Source organism: Aythya ferina, assembly GCF_964211825.1.
Source record: "Aythya ferina genome assembly, chromosome: 3".
Classification (NCBI taxonomy): Eukaryota; Metazoa; Chordata; class Aves; order Anseriformes; family Anatidae; genus Aythya; species Aythya ferina.
Window position 1 is genome coordinate 15859322 of NC_140298.1, and position 19465 is coordinate 15878786.

The 19465-nt window shown below is 39.4% G+C and overlaps 1 long non-coding RNA gene across 1 annotated transcript in view; it reads left to right on the forward strand.

Annotated features, from left to right (window-relative positions):
• Positions 1-7761, forward strand: part of LOC311433681 — a 30461-nt gene extending 22700 nt beyond the window's left edge. The window contains exons 2-3 of the long non-coding RNA XR_014690905.1: positions 4714-4946; positions 6818-7761. This is a non-coding gene — a long non-coding RNA (uncharacterized lncRNA). The remainder of the gene's footprint in view (positions 1-4713; positions 4947-6817) is intronic.
• Positions 7762-19465: the final 11704 nt, after the last annotated feature.

A 19465-nucleotide genomic window follows, 5' to 3' on the forward strand; every position in this document is an offset into this window, starting at 1 on the left:
AGAGGGGGGTTTGAATTTGTACAGATAATGTTCACAATGCAGACCCCAGTTTGAATAAAGGGAATGCACAGATCTCATAGTAGGTCTCATAATTCAATCTTGAGTCTTATAATTTGCATATAGGAAAAGAAACTCACTCCTCCTAAACAGCTATACACCACAAAATCTTTACATAAGGCTGGAAGAGGCATTTTTCTTTTCAACAAAGGAATGACTGTCTAAAGCCATTCCCAACAGATGTCTGCTTCATCTGTTTTTCAGTATCACATTGCACAATCTGCCAGGCTTGTTACTCAAGCTATCTTCACATCCAGAAAGATCTCTTCTTGCTGCAATCCATCCCACCATGACATAGAAACACGGTATTTTTTCTCTCTTACCAGCAACAGATGAATTTCAAGTTTATGTTCACCTTCTCTTCTCTAGGTTTCACAGTTCAAATCCCATAAATTTATTTGCAATTTTCCTTTCTTTAAACTTGTATTCTTTTTTTTTTTTGTTTGTTTGTTTGCTTCCAAATTCACTCTAGTTTATCTTTCTTTAAATGTTGCTCCCTAGATTGGACTCTAAACTCCAACTTATGTTATATAAGTATATAAGCTTTATATATCCCAGTGCAACATCTCTCAGTATTTGAAACAGTACAACACGTCTGACTGTTCAGCATGTGGTTTACAAAGTTTCTCAAGTTCTTTTTTGCTTATGGAGAAAGCACGTTAAAAATACAATAGCTGAAACTGGGTTTGCTGGGAATGCTGATATTACTGCTGAAAACCAAACCAAAAACACTATCATATTGTTAGTAACTTCTCTGACACCAGGTGTCCTGACAAATATTTAACTTGTTTTGTCAGCTTGTTCTTTTAAGAGAAGGAACTTAGAGAAGCCAGGTCCATCTCTTTTTATTTCCTGAGATTATCTTTCTCACAGTAGTTGCTACCAGGTATTTTATAATGCTATGAAAAAACTCTGAAGAAGTTCAGAGCTTTAGGCATTAAAACTAGTGCAAGTCTTCCCTTTGCCTGTAATGAGAACAGAATGTGGCATTTAATCCATTGGAATAGCCAGATACTATCAAAGAGCTTTCTGAAAACAAAGTCTCTAATCTATATCATTTACAAATAAATAAACAAGAGGTCTGGATTGCTCTCTCACATAGATGAAAGGATATATATGTAAACAAATTAAAATAATATCAGAAAAGCAAGAAACAAGCTACATCTTCTAAAGCTATTCACTGGATTTAAATAGCTGTGGATAGATCATATTAGAAAATGAGCACGAACAGAATAGAGATGAGTGCATACCAACACACAGAGCAGAGATGTTTGTCATACCTTTTCATGGCAGGATACTGTTCCATTTCATATTTTTGTTTCTTAATGGTTCTGAAAATTGTATTTCTATAGACATGGCCATTACTTAGAATTATTTAAGAAACATTGCAAGGAAACATGTTTATGGGATGTTCGCTATGTTCTCCACAGCCGAACTGGTGGCCATTCCTTCTGTGTCCTGTGCTCACAAGAATACTGGTAAAATCCAAATTCTTAAGTATGTCTCGTATATAGAACGGCAAAGGTGTGTTACCTAGTTTTGGGTTATCTGTTTCTATTCCTCATAGCAACTAGGGGAACATACCCCTCCTCTCCCCCCCCGTGCCCTTCTTGCAATATGTATGCATATTCACAGACCAATGAAGCACTTATGATGAACCCATGCCAAGATGTCAGTCAAGGACCTGGGAAACTTGCCAGAAAACCTGTCCTTGTGTTGGGCTAATTAACTCTCAGCATATCTGTAATTGTCCCTATTAGCTAGGAGCACATGTTAGAAGCAGCACTAAAAAGATGGTGGTAGGAAACCAGACAAAAGGGAACTTTATGGACTGCCTGTGTTTAAAAATGTAATTAAAGCTATTAACCAGAACTACAATAAACTTGGCAGAGTACTCAGCATAGTCAAACCTGTGGTGGTTAGCATCACTTCAAGTTACAGCTATATGTAAGCTTGACCAGCTGGCAAGATTGTGAGTGTGTCCATCCCTCTTCTTGCCCAGTGCTCTGTATGGTGCCAGGTAGCATATGCTGCAACATCATGGGATTTCCCACCAACGTGTGCCCTCAAGTTGTAGGCAACTGTTAGTGGCAGTCATAAAAAAAGCATCACTGGCAGTTCAGTGTCCTGACCTGGCACAAATGTTAATAGCAGATGCTGGTGGCCTCTAGTAACGAAATAGCATTAAAAAAAAAAAAAAAAAAGCATCAAATTTATTTTCTACTGATGTATATTAATTAATTCCAATTCACACAAGCAAAAGAAAATTGACTGTGAACATGGTAAATCAACATTTCAGTTTATAATCACCAAAGTGATCACAAATCATTATGATCACTCTTTGCCCTCCATAATTACAGTTGTGAGTTTGATTCAAACCTCAGTGCATTCAAAGGAAGGCATACGTTGATTTTAGTGTACTTCGAATAGGATGGAAGGTAAAATAATCCTATGTTTCATTAAGAAAATGTGTGATACACTCCAGGAGCTTCCTGATATATTAATGCACATGAGTATCTCTCCTCATACTGTATCCTCATATGGACAGTTCCACTATATGAAAACATACAGCTGCTTATGCTACCCACCCCATACAACAGAAGCCCAAATTCTGTTTCCTGACTGTTATTTTTGGTTATTTGTTTGTAGCTTGAAAATTAATATAAGTACCAATTTCTAATATAAACAGAAATGAGATAAATTGTTAAAGACTTCTTTGAATGCTACCTAGAAATTTATAAATCCAGACACTACAGCCATAGAAATGAAATCAACTGCCTACTTGCATGATTCACTAAACATATTTTCAGAAAACCAAAATAAATTTGCCTTTTGCTCATTACGAGCATATTTTTTCTGCCCATATAAAAGTATTCCTGTTTAGACTCAGATTTTGCCCAGTGCATAAGCATATTATGCTCTCAGTAGCTTGCTGCTGACTCCCTGAAGACGTGTTTTCATGAATATTTCTTTTGAAGCCTATCCAAAGTGTTGCACAACTGTCTTTTGTTACATGTTCAACTAGGTCAGAATTCCAGCACTTGCAACAATGGAGTCATAAAGACCAATAAAAATGACATGTGAGGATTAATTTCATTGTATGGAAGGGGGTAGGTGCTGGCTTTAGGATGTGCATGAGAACTTTTTATTACATGCCCAGTCAAAAAGGATAACCCACCTCACAGAGAGAATACAGTTTGATTTTTGCGAGCCATTAAAACAGGAGTAACCACAGAGAGCTCAGTTATTGCCCTGCACATAGATTAATGACTAAGCATAACATTTATAATAAATTTTAAATAAATAATATAAATAAATAAATGGGAACCTCCGCTCTCTTTCTCCTCCATTTCCCCCAAGACATGGCTCTTAGGGTATAGTTCAGGAACAGCAAGCTACAATTTAATTTATGTATGGTGATTTTTAAATTGTAGGGAAAAACAAACAAACAAAAAAACAATACAGAGTTTCTAATGTCTTTTTTCTGCTCTTGTAATTGTGACTCAGATTTATTATTCCTAATCATTTCCATTTCATCAGAATAAGACTGAATGCTGTGTCATGGTGGATTATGGATAGATTAGATACGCACAGTTGTCATTTTGTTTAAGATGTCAAGATGATCAGGAGTCGCAGAGATAAAATTCATTGCTTTCTGAGAGAACTGTGGCTTGACTGCTGAATAACGATGCTTAAACTATCTGGATGTGCAGTGGGCTTATACCAACCTATGCAACAAAAACAAACTGTACCACCTTTAATTTTATGAGGTCTACCTCACCTGTTCAAACACTGTGGTGGTTAGGCTTAAACCTGGCCCTGTTATTTGACAAGGCAAAATATTTGTTGACATAATGTCCCTCAAGTTAGTATTTCACCTCCTGGTATGCCCAAGTAGTACTTCAAAAAAGAAGTGAATAACAACATAGTAAAAAAGGAGCTTTCCTGAAATGTGTATGTTTATGATAGAAAGAAAATTCCACATCCTCCAGTGTTCACTGTAAAACTTTCTGAGCATAGATGTATGCAAAATACCTCAAAAATTTTCTCAGACAGGGTCTTCTTTGAAGCTATTTTATTCACAATTTCAATGATAGGCATCCTGCAAGCAGAAGCACCCAGCAAAAGTATATCATAACCTTATATTCCCTATTACCCAATGCTTGATTCCCCCCTCCATTTCCTCATTGGCTGAGTACTACATGTTCACAAACTATTTGACTCTAATTGCTATAACATACATGTACAATTTTATTTGACCAACCATTAAGTTCTGCTTATCCATTTTTTTCTTTCTTCACTTATAACTAGAGGACCCGTGATATCTTTTTTACAGATTTTGCACTGCTTGTCCTGTTTTTCTTAGCTATCCTCCTCATTTTGGGACAGTGGGACCTTCCCTTTATCTGCTTAACATACTCCCCACTGCTGTGCCACTGTCATGCCTGCACAATCACTTTTGAATGTGCAAGGTTAGTGGAATTTTCCACTGCAAAAAACACTTTCTACTGCAAAAACACAACTTTGTTTCTCACAGATATACAGAAGAGAATTTGAGGGCCTTTGTTCAAGTCATAGCCTGTACAGATACAAAATAAACACCTTGTTTTGCTCACTTAAGATAGTGCCTCCATTCCTGTATTTCCTTTTCCTCAGACTTGTCTGTGTGGTTCCAGAGGTCAGTCCCATGACCCTGCAAAATTTAAAATGGAATGGGGAGAAGTAATGGCAGAGTTGGCAGCACCTTTGAGTCCTCTGAAGTGGATCCATAGCCCAAGTGGTGCATCCTGCCATACCAAAGGATTTAGAAGCACTTCTACTCCACATCTGTGTGTTTGGGCTCAGCCCAGAAACCTTCAGTGAACTCTGAGCCCCATTTCGTCTTTCAGGTATGGCCCCGTAAGTCTCCTGGATCATGACAAAATAACACTGCCCAATGCCCCCTTCCAGGACAGGGAAGGAAAGCTAAGGACTGCTGTTGGGTAAGCAGGGTGTTTCAGTGCTATGTTTCATGCAAGATTGCTGTCACAAGAGTCCTGTAAAACTCATCATGAAGTTTTGTGACTAAATCCTCCTGCAGAGCCTTGAAAACTTACTCGTTTTATCTCATCTTAATGAAGCCAGCTGTGGTTTAACAGGGTGTTTATAGATGATGGGAGAAAGACTGGTTCATTAAGTCACCCAACCTTTCTGAACTGTCATAGCATAAGCAGAGCAGTCACAAGCTTGCTGTGAAAAATCAAAGCCTAATGAGTGAACTAAAGTATTACAGGTGTGTCCCAAACTAGGGTAATTCATTACTACAGCTGTCCAGCTCATACAGTAGTTAGGTGTGCTCTGCCCCTCTTTTCCATAGCTGTGGTTCAAATGTCATTTTTTCCATTTCCTTTTAGATAGCACAGCACTTGAACAGTGACATTAATACCTAACCTGTGGGCAGCATGGGCTTTGTTATGAGTGCTTTACCCAGACGGCACAGACAGTAAGGTGAACTTGTCCTCTGATGGCTTTCCCTCCCCAGATGGCTGCAGAGGTCAGGCTGTGAGAGCTGCCCCCACACAGAATGAATTGCAGTGTGAGTGAGCCTCAAGAGAGCCATCCTGACCTGGATGTAAATATGATTTGTGTACCATTGTAGTCTTCCTTTCCTTCACTTCTGCCATTTCTATCAAGACCATGCCATTGTGCAAGAGGCATGACAGTTGTGTTGGGAGCTGAGCTACAGTTTTCTCGAAGTAATCATATACAGAGGCAATCTAACTTTGCTTGAGGCAAGCAGGCAACAGGGAGGAGAGAGAAAAGGATGTGCTTGTTGGCAAGAGAGGTGAGATGTGCAGAGCCAGGCAGAGGGTTGTACATGTTTGAGTACCACACATCCAATGTGTGGTGCAGATGTGAGGGAAAGTTTTGCCTTTAGAGAGCTGAGGAGTCTGGAAAACCATACAAAGAGGTGGCTAGATAAACACCTTCATATTGCCCAGGACCGTGTTTAGTCATCCAGCAACTCAGTCAAAATTTGTTGTCTGCTCATTTATAAGAGATAGTTCACAGATCATACATTATTTCCTCAAACTATCATTTTCTTTTGCCTCATATCTTGTTTAAAAGGTAGAAGGGAAACGTTACCATATATTGAAACTTTACCATATATCTCCTTTTGCAACAAGTGGAGAAGCACACTGTGTGTGAGGCCTCCTAACAGGACTTGATGGTGTTTCATTTTGTCTGTGCCTGAATTTGGAAGCAGTAGGGTTTCAGCCACTCACCTTTCATTTCAAGGTTTCTGAATTGCTTTAATGAAAAATGACTTGATTTTAAAGATGAAAGGTCAGACTGTGGCATCAGTTTAATTGGATTTGGTTGTGGCCACTTTGACTTTCATTTGTAATAGGAAAGGAAGATTTAGAGGATTTTAATCACTCTAAAACTCATAAACAGAGAGGAAATGGTTCCTGCTATAGGTCAGTGAAAATCTGTGAGAATTTCCAAAAATTGGAATTCAGCCTGAGGCACAGCTGCAAGGAAAACAACCCTAAAAACTGTCCCTGTGAGGGGAAAAAAATAAAATAAAACCACACCTGTTATGTGAGGCTCAAAATCTCACCACTGTGGAAGCTTTTAACTTTTTCTTTTGTTTCCAAATGCCTATCCAGGCAGCCATAGGAATCAATTTCTTTGCATCCTGTATGGTGGCATCAGGCATAATTAGAGGAGAGTGGCCGTTAAGGGTTGTTTTTTTTTTTTTTTTTTTGTCTTCTAGGACTTCAATGGGCGAAAAGGCTCCCCTGATTTCTGTTTCATCCTTAATTGCTTCTGAAATTACTTTGATGTGTACAACTTTATCTGCTTAATGTGTCATGGAGTCATTCTTTCTCAATATATTGCTGCTTATTTTTGGACATAGAGCACTGAAATGTTGCATACAGAGATATTCATCTTGAAAAAAAAAAATGTAAAAATTCCTGGGGAATACATTTTTGCAGTTAGAAGCATAGAGCTGAATTACCATCATGAAACAACAAAATAACTCTACTATCATGGTTCTACTAATGGATATAAGAAGATAATCGAAGATCTGCTCCTCATTGCTCCTCAGAAGACTTCTTTTAAACTAAAAATAATTCATTTGGAATGATTTCAGTTATTGAGGCATGAAGCAGTAAGACCTATTTTGGGAAATTAAAGAACAGCTTTGATGGCAGTTTAAATAAATGACTTGCAGGAGTCTTGTAGGTCATCAATATGCTGCTACACCTGAGTTTGCAGGTGACAAATCCCTGGACACAGTCCCAGGTTTTCAGCAATTTCAGTGCAGCAGGGATTTTCTGGGGCTAGACAATATTCTTGGGGATTCAGGATTGATCCCAGGTGGATACATGGATCGTCTCTCCCTTTTTGGTCCCAATACTGGAGCAGGGAAGCTCATGGGGACCAGATGTCAGTGTGCAGTGGTGCTCCTTAATTTTGAGTGATGCAGTTCTAAACAACCTCTTTCCCGGTGAATTGCTCTGCCTTAGAAACACTTATATCAGTGCCAACTATATAATACCCACAGGGGCAAGATCAGCATGGGAGTAATACCTAATTAAAATTGTGATAAAGTAGGTCAGCTGATATTTTGTGAACAGCAGCAAGCTCTCCAATTGTTAATAGTTCAGAGTTCCTGTATTTACTCTCAGTAAAAAAAAAAAAAAAAAAAAAAAAAAAGTATATCACTTAGAAACGTGATGAAAGCACAAGCAGAAAACACAAGTCAGAGCGGGTTACAATTATAAATATTCATGGCATCCAGTGAGTGTCATACCTTAACCCCTGCTGGTACATTTAGCAGTGGATTAATGTTGTTACTCACACCTTTTTTTATGACTGGGAGAGGATTGTCAGAAGAGGGTTAAGCAGTGCCAGGTGAATGGAGCAGATGAGAAATCCCTAATTTCAGTAGCATGGAAAAAAAATAAATTAAGAACATTGTAAAGAAATGTAATCCTGCTTTCAGATGCCACAATTGCTTATAGTATCATAGGAATATTTTCAAAAGTTCTGAATTCAGAGCTTTAGCCAAGTCTTCTGAGGTTTACTAGGCTGAGAAAGTTGGTGAAAAATGATTGTTTTCCCTGAGATTCATTCACCTTTTTTGCTTCCTTCTAGGGTGGAAGTGGAAAACAACTTGTGATATAGTGGCACTTGTGATATATCAGTTTCAGTGGGATCGAGGAAGTGCAGTGAGAAACAAAATTCATAACAGTGTTTAAAATGTTTATGTTTTTAAACTCTCAGAAAGAACATGCACTATTTTATTAATTGTTTATTATGACTGGCTAAATGAAGAAATGTCTAGGAGTTTCATAAAGTCAGATGATCTCATTATACTGTGACTTTGGAAACACCTTATATCCGACCATATCTAGCCCCGAAGTCTCACAGCTTAGCCAAAGTGACTTCTGTGTAAGAAGCAGGCTCCCTCACGTTGGTCTGCTACCATGAATCTGTTTCAGGTCAGAGAGCAAATATTTGATGTGGCAAAAAGTCCTGAATTTTTATTTTCATTTATGAATATAAATAAGTCAATATAGAACAAGACAACATAAGTCTATATATGAATTTTTATACACCTATACGTTGTATAAAGATCATTCAGCACAGTAGTGCAAAAGGTTCTCTCTCAGCAGAGCCTACAGACAGTAGGTATCTATAGTCCACCCTCTTACACTGCCCAAACGGCAACTTCCCAATTTACCAGAAACTCCTCTACCCACACTGCTGCCCCTCTCCTTAAACATGTTTCTTGAGTAGCTGGACCTTTGAATAGAGAGGAAGGGTTTGTTTTGTTTTGTTTTAATACATGCAAAAGTTCCTCCTAATACTTTGAAGTGTCTCCTCATGCATTTTCGTTGCAGGAGCTTTTCAAGCCTCCCTGCAAACCAGGTTCTTTGTGAGGACTGGGGGCCTGATGATCCTGTTGACTGATATGATTTGGTGGTTGGCCTTAGAAGTTCCTTTGAAAACAAAAGACGAGTTGCCTGTGATAACTAGCAAGGAGCAAATTTTAATCCATTTACTGCTTAGCATTTTGTTACTTGGTTTAAATGATGCTGTCATTGGAAAGAAAGAAGAAGGAAACCTCGGAGCCATTACATGTTGGAGGTTGCTATGTGTTCCAGGTGAAGCGCGTCTGCAATGTCTGCAATGCACTGCACTGCACCACAACTGAACCTACAGCGATTCTTTGGTGGGGCCTGAAACTCCTAACAGGTGGCAGGGAGATGTGCTTTAAGTTAAAAGCACTCAGAACAGCCTGTGCTGGGGAGGAAGTGGGTAGTATGTGGGTGTAGCAGCATGTTGTCTTCTATCTGTATGGGTTCTCTTTGTGGGACACAGGTAGGTTTGTTTGTTTTATGTGTGTGTGTGTGTATATATATATATATATATGTAACATATATAATATATTACATATATAGTGTATATTGCTGATTTAGTTGGCTGTTTTCTGTGTCTGATATCATTAGTGGCATTTTATTGCATTTGGTGATATAATGAAAATAAGCATAGCACATCCAACTGGTTACATAGGCAGAGGAGTAAGGCTTTAACATTAACTACTTGAATGAAAAGATACATGAGGAATGGAGGTGACTCCTTATGTTGCATTTGTACATACAGAGCTGTGTGTGTGAGAAACTTCCCCAGCGAAAGGCAGGTTTTGCTAGAAATCCTTGAAATCCTGCTAGAAATCCTGGGCAAGTCACAGCTTCAGTCCCTCTTTGTTCTTTGGGTTCAGCATAAGAAGGACATAGATCAACATCTCTTCTATGAAGATGGGCTGAAGAAGCTAGGGTTGTTCACCCTGGAGAAGAGAGAGACCTTTTAGAGGCTTTCCAGTACCTAAAGGGGACCCACAAGAAGTTGGGAAAGGGACTCCTTATTAGGGAGTGTAGTAAAAAGACTTAATGGCTTTAAAATTAAAGAGGGCAGACTTAGATTAGATATAAGGAAGAAATTCTTTACTAGGAGTGTGTTGAGGCACTGGAATAGGTTGCCGAGATAAGCTGTGGATGCCCTATCCCTGGGAGTGTTCAAGGCCAGGTTGCGTGAGGCTTTAAGCAACCTGGTCTGGTGGGAGACATCTGCCCCATGGCAGGGGGGATGGAAATATTGCCCTTAGGTGCTTTGGGATTACAGAATTATGATTCTATTCACCTAATATTTGTTCTACGAAAATAAGAAAATGCCTTAATGCTGGAAAGACAAGCCCTGAATGGAGAGTCAGGCTGGATTACTTAGTGAAGCCAGAGGCTCTGGCCTGCCAACACAAAAAGTGATGGAGTTGCTGTTGCTGTCGAAATCACAGGCTATTCCTTCAGGGACTGGCTTTATTGGCAGCAGTCCTCTACTTGTGATGGGCTGCTCTTGAGCTTGCAAAACATCTACGAGATTACGTATGTGGCAAAAGAGTGTATATCCAATACCACAGAGAATTTATGCCAAAAAAAAAAATAAATAAAGACCTGTTACCAGAACAAGGTAGGAGGAACACAGCAAGTGGCTCAGTCAGGGCAGTCATGGGTAGGTAGAAACACTGGAAATGGTCAAGTAGGCAGATGTTTTTTGAGGACAGGCAGTTTCAGACTTTGACAGTAACTCAGCAGGGATTTTCTAACTTGCCATTTGAATTTAGGAGCTTTAATCAAGTCCCTTGGAGCTTTGAGCCTTCATCTTCAAAACAATTATTGCAATATTCATTCTACCATGGCTGTAGCATGGTCTGGGCAGGTACTAGCCCAGGGCATCACCAACATGTTGGAATTTTAAATTGCTCATATAAATATAGTAACAGTTGTTGCAGGGTCTCAAGGCTGTGGTATTTATAGTTAGCTTAAATGACCCACATTTAAAGTGAGTGAGCTATTCACACACTAATGAGAAGAAATTGCCTCAGCCAATCAAGGTGTGCTAGCTATTGTGCATGTTTTATAAATAAGATTAATGAATCAATTTGCAGTAAATGCTTCGGCAAGGAGGAATTTATTCTGCTATACTAATTGTCACGTGTCTCAAAACACCAACTGTGCAAAACTGGATTTCCCTGTTGTGCACAAGATGGCTGGCCTCTGTGCTTTTATTAATGTCATTGTTCCAATTTCTTTGCTGCAGCTGATCACTTTAAACTTTGCATTTAATGCCGCTTTATAAATGGTGGTGTTGGTTAAAAATTATTGTGGAATTTAATCCTCTCCATTAGTGAACGGACAAAAGTTTTTCCTCTAACTTAAGCTATCCAACCCTACTTTCCCACTATCATGAATAAGTCTGATATTGTTTCTTTAGGCATACAATTACCTTTTAATTATAATGAAATGATGAATCGCTGTTCAAGTCCTTAATTTACTCAACAGTCCCTGTGATTTTAATGGCACTTTTAAAAATTTTAACATTGTTCCTAACAGGTGTGTTAATGTAAATGTGAGAAAATATTGTTGACAATGGACCAACATCCACAGCAGGTATAAAATAGCCTTGCAACACTGGAATGCATAACTGGCAGTGAAGTTCTGCGTCAATTTGTCCATTATTCATTCTGTTATTCTGGTTGTGATATTGGATGCAATTGTCCTTATATTTTTCATGCTTTTTACGCTATTATAGCCCTGACGTCAGTGGAATTACTCAGAATTCTCAGTGGGGCTAATAAGAGAATTGCATCTAAAAATACTATGATGGGATTTTCTTTCCAATGACAAATTTAAGACAACTTCACCCCCTGACTGCGGTATGCAAATGTATATGATAAGTGCGATGTAGGTTTGAATAGTTTGCTTGCCTGCAAACTATTTTCATAAATCTGTTTCTATGCTTCATGCTTTGTTAAATTTGCTTCTGATTTCAGCTGAAACTATTAACAGTTGCTATATGCATAACTTCTCCCATACCATTGGGCTTTCTACTCATTTACAGTGAGAACAGACAGCGTTATCCTCAGCAAAATTCTAAAATGCGGATATCAGTCCCTCTGTCTGGGGTGTATGCACATTTCCAAAGTGGTCCATGAAATGTCCAAAATAACCACGTGTGCCTTTGAAGCCTGAAAAGCCACCCACGGTGCAGGAGCAGTCTCTTTTGTTGCCCATGCTGAAAAACTCAGAAGTAGCAGCTTGTGTTCTTTATGGAAAGTTAGTATGCGTTCAGCTTCATCCTCACCTCCCATGCTCAGCCTCATGGCAGCAGTAAAAAATGATTAGTTTGTGCTCTGCTATACTTAGGTGACAGTCTCATACAATAAGCAGGGTGTTACTGGGTTTAGGGGCTTTCACCAAGCGTGATGAATAGCCCAAATATGTCCCTGAAGATGGTGCATAGACAACATCATTCTGCTTAGACTGAAATCCAAATGTAAGAGTGTACCTGGTCCAGCTCGTTGTTCCTGTGTAATGTAGAGCTGTGGTGCAGTACTGTTAGCTGTTATGGGAAACATGATGTTTGTAGATGCAGCATGGACTAGGGACATCAATGCAGTCCAGTGTGGGCCCTCAATAACCTTGACATAGTCCTCTCCAAAGCAAAGGGGTTACCAGATTTCAGGATCCAATAAGCATTTTTGTATGTGAAATTTCACTTAGTGTATTTACGTCATGTTGCCTTGCTTTACAGACTTCGATATTGTACCCCAAAAGTTGTTGCAAACTACTGTGCATAGCTAGTAGACTTCCCTTGTTTAGCAAGCCTCAGTCCAAACCCTTTACACTGCCAGCATGGTACCAGCTGAAAATATTTCACAGAATTGCAATATACTTAATGTAATGTTCTGACAGCCTTCTTGTAGGAAAAAATTCAGAGTAAAAGGTTTTTGCTTGTCAGAGTGTATTTATATTCTTACCTGAGAGCTACCTGATGGTAGAGGGGAGCTTTCAGAATATAAAAGTAACCTTTTCAGAATATAAAGGTAATATTAGAAATCATATTGAAGCATTGATTATTTTGCATCATCTTTTTGAACTCTGATTCAAAACACTGAATATGGAGATAACTGATCTCCAGTGGTGTAAAACAGATTAAGGAACGAGAAGTATGGATTTATTAAAGAGGTTTGTATTAAGTTCTCCCTAGTATTTTTACCTGACTGGACTCTATATACTGCTTCTATGCCATGGTGTGAGAGGACTTGCATCCCCAGATCACCATCACGAATTTTTGCTCCAACACTTCCACCTCACACCCTAACAACAGGGAGATGGAGATAAAATATGGTCTGTGTAAAATAAGATGTGTATTTCTTGCTCTACCTGCAACTACCTCCAGAAAGTATCCTGGCCAAAATTAATCTTGCACTTGTTAATAAGGTACTGCTGGTTAATACAATGTTTAAAGCAATGTAAGAACTAAGATGCTAAACTAAAAGTTTGTATATTACTATTTCATGGGAAATCTCAGGTCTTACTTTGTTACTATTTATTTTTTAAATGAAGGCTTGGGAACTGTGACTTTTTTATATGCATAGAAATAGATGCATAACATGAACAAATATACTGTATTTGTAATTCCATTAAGTCTTTTTGTTAAGTTTTCTGGTCCTTGTATTCTTGTTGGAGGTTAATTATCAAATGCGTGCGGGGGAAAATCAGAATGGATTGGTCATCCCTTTGCTTCCTTCCTCGAATAATTTTATTTAAGGATTATGTTATTTTTATTTTTTCTATCAGTCTTGCAGCTGTAGCTGTCAGGCTTCTTTCTGTTAGTCTCTGTGGCTTGCCATCCCATTTCCTATATGTTTTTTTAGCTGCTGGATAGATGCTGTTATGGCACATCCAACCTTGGTTATAAATAATTTATTCTGAAGGTTCAGTATGTTAGAAAGTGCATGAAACATCTTGCATTTATATTTAATGCTCCTCCTTTGCTGAGAGCTTTTTCCAGCCAAAGCTACCATCAGAGAGAACTGGCAGTCTTCAAGTGGAAGAGAGAAAATTTTTAGACCATATCATTCTATTTTTCCAGCTATAAATGATACACTTCTGGTGAAGAGTGAAGCAAACAGTTATTTACCCATTTTGAAGAACCTGGTTTAGATGATGTGAAAATGGCTGTTTGCACTGGGTGTGATGTGTCTCTAAGCAACTTCAGTGCCCAAAAGCATGCAATTCAAGTGCTGATCCCTTATAGGAAAGAAACCGGTGAAGGGGCATTTGGGTGACTGGTAGATACAAGAGGTAAAATTATTAAAAAAATAAATAAATAAAATAATAATAATAAAAAAAATTGTAGCCAGGAGATGTTTGGTACTAGAGCACATCCTGAGGGTAAATCCAGTTCATGCAATGGAGGATGAGGAAGTTCAGTCCTATGTGGGAAGCTTAGGTGATCTCTGCAGAGAGGATGGTCAAGGTGATCTGCACAGTCAAATGACAGTTTGCTCCCTTCTTTCCTTCGTGGTTCCCTCAAAAACTTGAGCCAGCACTATGGGCTGTTGGGAGTTAAGATTTCTAAATGAGCAGGAATTACATCCTAGGCTGGCATTGCATAATGGAGACAAGTGGTGGTGGGAGGCTGGTCTGTTTCTCAGGGATGGTTTGACAGTGTTTTTTTTTGTTTGTTTGTTTTTTGTTTTTGTTTTTTAATCTTAGGAGTCTGGTTGACATACCATCCTTGAAATTACACTGATTTAGTACAAAAAATGTACTATGGTTTAAAAAAACAAACAAACAAACAAGCAAACTTGCCTTCTGATATTTATTAGGTAAATTGAGTTAAAGTCTACCTTGTCAACAGATAACACAGCAAATGGAGATCTAGCAGTGCAAGAGACACTAGTAGCTTTCCCTAAAAAGTGGAGCCTGATGCTATTCAGTGTTTCTATTGGCATGCTAGACAGTGATTTAATCTTGTGACCTGCAGACTATCAGAAAAGAGGACTGGTAATAAAGCAAGTTATGTCCAAGAAAGATTGAAAGAGGATGTGAAACTTCTGGAGAGAAATCAGTGGAAGGACACAATGATAGAAGGAAATGTTCCATACATACTAGTTTAGCATGTAGAGAGATTTAACTATTTCTCAGTCTTTTAAGAGGTCTGTGTAATATGAGACAGAGAAACTGGAACTGAACCACTAGCTAAATAAGAGGGTTTGTCACAGACCTTTTGCATGCACATGTCTGTTCAGTGAAAATATTCAAAGGAGAATTCACTGCTGCAAATCAGTCCTGAAACCTGGGAAGTGATACAGTAGCAACTGTTACGAGGTATATTACAGTTCAGTAGCTGGAAGATGAAGTTGAATAATTCAATTTCTGAATAAAAGGAAGCTTTCCAGCCACAAGGATGGCGAAAGAACAAAAAGGAAAGTCCTTAGAACTAGGATAATTAAAAGCTGAGGTAGTTTGCCTGATGAGTGAGTACTAGAAATCTTTCAGAACCATTACACAGAATATTTTAGTCTGTGCTGTTTCTGTGGATCAGTAATAACCAAAACGATTTTTTTCTCCTTCAATCTTGGTGTATTCATAACATTTTAGTTTTAAATTCAGGTCTATAGTAAATTCAGTTAGCTACTGAATCCTGTGCTTCAGTCAATTGCCTGCAGGCCTTAAAGTTCCTTAATACTTTTTTTTATTTATTTCACCTCTTCTTAAACCACAAAAGGAGAGATGCAGTAAGAGCCAAAAGGAGACCAGAACTCAAGTCTGGACAGTTATGTATGGATGCTGTTCTCAATCCATTCTTCACTTCATCATTCTTAGCTACCTGGCTGGCACTTGTGAATGCTCAGGGTCAAATTCCAATCTGTTTTAATTAAGAGTTTTTCATTCAGTGAATGGACTGACTGTGCTGTCCAGGAGATCAGACTGCATAAAGGGGTGGTCTTTTCAATTCTTAGCATTAACTAAAGCAAGTATAGTCCCTACCAAAGATAGCTGTGCTCATGCTGTACTAATACGCTTCATGAAAATGTCTATGCTTACAAACAACTTGGGCAAAATTAACTGGAGAAGGATGTTTGAAAATATGGAATTATGTTGTTATTATTATTGTTTCTAGGAGATCAGTCTCTGATTCTTGTGTTTTCTTCCTGGGGATGGGTGACAATAAGTGTATTAGCACTGTCTAGCCTTCTGTGCAGCATGCTAATGCTACAAAATAGCACTGTCCACAAGATTCTCTGGAAGTGAATCAGTACTTTCTAAATAGTCCATATGACTGATTCACTACTTGAAGGGGGGGAAAAAAATCTATATCTGCCCTGCTTGTAGAAGTTAACAGCAGCAAATGCCACTAGCAGTATAAGTCTAAAATGAACTATCCTGCTAGGCCTTTTCTTTCATTGTATTTGCTATGCTTTACTTGTCCCTGGCAGGTTACAAATGAGTGTAAGAAACATGATTTTTTCAGGGAAAATGAGCCACAGAATGGTTGAGGTTGGAAGGAACCTCTGAGGATCATCCAGTCCACCCGCTGCCAAGCAGGATTGCCTAGAGCACATTGCACAGGATGAAATCCAGGCGGGTTTTGAATATCTGGAGAGAAGGAGACTCCACAATTTCTCTGGGCAACCTCTTCTAGTACTCTGTCACCCTCACAGTAAAGAACAACCTTTTAGGAGACGATCAATATTCTACAGACACATCTGCATGGCAGGTGTTTGAAGCGCAGAAGCTGCGTAGACATCGCTTCTTCACTGTGCGTGAAAAGAGTTTTTGGAGTAATCCTCCTGTGAGGATTTCAATGAGAGAATTCTCACTGAAGGTCTGTGGGAGAGTTCTAATTTCTAGGGGAATCCATGGAGAAAGTTGTGGTTAAATTGGCAGAATCTACACGCAGGAAAAAGTGGCTTAGCCAGCTGCACCATTCTTCTCATAACATCCACCTGGTCCTTAAAGTTTATTGCCTGTTGCTCTGCACTGAGTTGTAATTGCTAGGTTAATGCAGTTTTGATACAGGAGCTCCTGTATTCTTCCTACAAAGAAAGGTGGTGTTTTTGCTTCCGCTGCTGTTTTCTGAAGGAGCGATATATGTACATACCGATTAACTTTTATTGGTCCTTTGCACTGTTTGTATATCACCTTATATTCCTGTATAGGGTTGTGTAAGCTCAGCAACACAGCGAGGAGCAAAGCACAGACTGGTACTAGACCAAGTGCTCACTTAAGTATGCTCCTGAGGTCAGTCCTAGGTGCTTTGCCATATGGATGATGGTATTTTGACTGTTACCTCCTGCCATGGAAGACTGCAGGCAGCAGTCTGGTGGAACACACAGCCTGTACCCTTAGTTGGTACCCCTCTTCGTGGGCAGGCACCTGGCTCTGCAGGTGCCCTACAGCAAACACACTGGACCTTGCTCAGAACAGCACACCATGCTTTAGCCCTCAGTTCACCAGCCATGAGAGATGTATTGTGACTTCACAAATGGAGGCGCAGAACAGCCTCATAGTGTCCAGTGCTGCCAGGCTAGAATGGACAGAAACCTCAGCACATTGTTATATACAGTTAACTTTCCCTCGTCCCACGTCCCTGGTGCCTCCCTGGTGGAAGTGGCACTTGCTGCTTTTGTAGGCAGCAGAGGTTAGCTATTGTAATATCCCTCAAGTGATATAAATATTAAACCTTGGACTCCTCTGTGTCTCTGCATACCGCTGTTGATCTTTTCTGCACTGTACTGTTTCTATTATTTGAACTGGTGCACCTTGTTCCTTCTCTCAGCCCTATTCAAGATCACCCCTGTCTTTCTGAAACTGCTCTCCTTGAGGTGTCTGAAGCCCCTTCTTACCTAGGAAGGCCTAAGTGGGGGGGTTGTCCCAATTTCTATTTCGGAGGAGTCGATGCTGCAGCAGCAGGAACTCTCATCTGTTGTACAGGAGACTCAGATCTGAACCTGTTATTGCAAGGGCCTCATTCAGGATTTTCCCATTTCTGCTGAGTATTTTAATGATCAGGGAGCTTGATGCAGTGTTTCTGGATTGCCATTCCCTCACCACCACCCCCAGCTTGGTTTAATTTAGCCTTGGAACAAAAATTCTCAAAACTCCAGATGATTCATGGGCACTTGTAGACAGCTAAAAGTGTTGGATGATTTAACAGTGCCATAACTTGCTATTATACCCATGATCATCTGTGTGTAACATGCAACACCTGGAACAAAGTAGAGTGACCTGAAGGGGCAGAGAGCTTAAGGAAGATGAGAGCAATAAAAAAGTAATTTATGCCTGGGAGCTCTGCCCTTTGGCTTTGCTAATGCATCCCCAGTCCCTTAGTTAAAGCAGGTGGTGCATGATATCATGCTTGAGGCTGCTGATGGTGATGGGGATCCTGCACAGAGAGCATTTAACTTGTCAGTCTCAATTGTAACGTCCCCTGGAGCATGAGGATGGCCATGAAGGGGACTATGCACCTGACCCAACCAGCCAAGCCTCCTGGTGCTGAAAGCTGTGACACAATGAGGCAGCAGCAGGAACTACCTACCCTTTGTCTCTGTTACACCTGTCAGGTTTTATGAGTAAGGAAGGAATGAGAACACACTTTATTTAAATAGAGCATTATATGGCTTTGTGTGTGCTTGTACATATGTGGAGAGGGCAGGCATCTTGGGCTTTTACAGGGAACATGGTCATCTCTGATTAAAATAACTGCATGTGTGCCAACAAGCTTAGCAAATTAAGTAAAATAGAAGCAAGTCTGTGTAGAACACTCACTGCTTGTACTAAAAAAAAAAAAAAAAGCGTAGCCCTTAGGCAGCCCATCTCATACACGTGTCTCTGAAGCATAAGAGAGGTAAAGCAATTCCCATCTTGCCCTGGTTCATTGCATTAGGGGACCTTGAGAAGAGGAAATGGCATCTAGAAATGTGGAACTCTCCAAAAGACAGACTTTCCCATTAATGTCAATGAAATGATTTCCAGTTTCGTAATAAATCCCTTTGCATAATTCTTCCACTATTTATACATCTCATAAAGATTCAGCATACATGGAACAAAAGACAAAAGAGGAGGGTGGAGGAAACACTGGGGGGAGAAGAGAATTAATATGATTACACGTGGGCTGGGGAACTGACATTGAGTGTACCCTGTCCTAGAAAAGAAATGGTTGAAGCCGCATCATATTTATTTCAGTAGTGCAGATGAGAGATGGTGTTTTGTATTACATTTCTAGACTTCACATCACGTTTTCTCCCTCTGCTGGCAACTGGATACAATGAAGTTGTAACTAGTGGAAAACAACAAAACTCTCAAGACTGAAGCATTTAGGAATGTGAAAACTGTGGCATGTGCTGAAAAATTAGGTCATACCATACTTTAGTCCAATTAGCCCTGGAAATGGCTGACAAGCATCCTTTGTACAGATCAGAATAATTCTTACAGAGGCTTTAATGTACGGCTGAATGCAGCCCTCTTTTCTTTAGAGAGACAGAAAAAAATGCTTGCTTCTT